A 1,762-nucleotide genomic window follows, 5' to 3' on the forward strand; every position below is an offset into this window, starting at 1 on the left:
ACTGTTTTTTAGTATTAATCAGTTTATAAACTCATTCACAATTCAATAACTGACATGGTCATTTTTAACAGACAGCACATTAGTGACTTATTATTATTTCAACAAGTAACTGAGACGTTCTAATATAGTAAACACTGTTCTCTGTTTCGTCTTCACAGAAACTCTCCCAGCTTCAAGTCTTTTGAGGAGAAAGTTGAGACTACAGTGTCCACTATCAAGGTAAACAGTGTGTGTGAGAGAGAGAGAGAGATTGCAACTGCATTATGAAGCGATGAAAGACTGAAACTTTTTTTTATTTTAAAAATCATCGAAGCCATATCTCTAAACCACCTACAACTTTTAGAAATAAATCTCGTATCAAAGAGCAAAACACTATCATCTGTGTGTAATTGCTAATTTACACTCTGACTCTTGCAGTGATCCTGCTGGTGATTTATACTCACAGTGATCCTTATTCTTTATGGGTCTACAGTGTAGAAAAAGGTTAAAAAAGTGTCCTCATAGACCTCTTTCTCCAAGAACCTTACGCTGGTATTGCTGCTTACTTCATTCCTATTTTGAGACTTCCCGTTTTAATATCATCCCAGGGACAACAGGGTTGTCTCTAAAAAATGTACACACTGCTTGAGTTCATGAAAGCTTCTCAAAGACAGTGTTAAAACAGAAGTTGTTGCTGAAAAGTTCACATATAAGCTCAGTTATCTATCCAAAAACACTTTTACACTCCCTTCAAATGCCTGACAGTGTTGGTTTTTGTAAAACTCTGCCACCTTGAGCCCATTCGCAGCACAACAATGGTAGTACAGCAAGGACACAGATTTATTTTTCTGATCAAGTTTTTTGCATTTTCTTTTTCTTATACCAGACAAAGGTTGGTGGTACAGCGACTGGAGGAAGCTTTGAAGAAGTCCTCTCATCTGCAGCAAATGCCAGCTCTCAGGACACGCCCACTAACAACTTGACGGACAGCTCTGAGAGGCCGTGTTAGAGGTGCATCCAAACCACCAGGCAGGACTAAAAAAAAATACAGGAACTCTATCACTGCTGTATCACAGCACTTTATCACTTATCTACCCAAAGCTCTGACTGAAATATTACAGAATACTTTGATTTGAACAGTGCTGATATTTTTCCAAACAATCCCACATATGTTGTAAAGTCTCCTAACACTTGGATGGAATTTCCTGCAACCCTAAAAAGCTTAGCCTTGATAGAAAATTGACACCATGCCATGTTTTGACCAGGTTTAGAGCTGGTTGATCTGTTGTTGAACGGCTGTCATACTTCAGTGTAGTGGATTTTTTCATCAAAGACAAATGTCACCTGCCCTCCTGTGGCTCCAAACCATGTGATCAGATGAGGTTGAAGTGGTAAATCAGTGAAGCCTTAGTTAAAAAACAATGACAAGCAAGGATGAACAGGTTCAAAATCAGCCCCCAGGAGGCAGAAAGAACCATAACCCAGGGTTTCTGGTCTGTATTTCTGTCACTTTAGTTGAACGTTGCATGGTTTGGCTCTGGCTCATCTCATTACCCTGTCATCACAAGTGAAAAGCTCAGCTGGAATCCCTCAGACACAAAACAAGAGGTTATTGATTCCTTCTTTTGCTATGTAAACTCCTCAGATGTGGAACTTTGGTAGATATTCAACACATTTTACAGTGCTGCTCCACAATATCACTACCACTCTTAACCTTCATACCAAAAAATACAAAACTACATTTTTAGGTTATTATTAGAAATATGTGTTTGATAAAAAAAAA

General features: G+C 38.4%; 1 long non-coding RNA gene across 1 annotated transcript; it reads left to right on the top strand.

The window, feature by feature from the left end:
• The first annotated feature begins 9 nt into the window (after positions 1-9).
• LOC147820056 (uncharacterized) lies at positions 10-1,715 on the top strand. The gene is made up of 2 exons (XR_015438052.1): positions 10-219; positions 866-1,715. It is a non-coding gene; the product is annotated as an uncharacterized LOC147820056 (long non-coding RNA).
• The last annotated feature ends 47 nt before the right edge of the window (positions 1,716-1,762 follow it).

The sequence above is a fragment of the Seriola lalandi genome, unplaced genomic scaffold (assembly GCF_002814215.2).
Source record: "Seriola lalandi dorsalis isolate HSWRI2012SDOR001 ecotype SW California unplaced genomic scaffold, Sedor1 jcf7180002003500, whole genome shotgun sequence".
NCBI classification, from domain to species: Eukaryota; Metazoa; Chordata; class Actinopteri; order Carangiformes; family Carangidae; genus Seriola; species Seriola lalandi.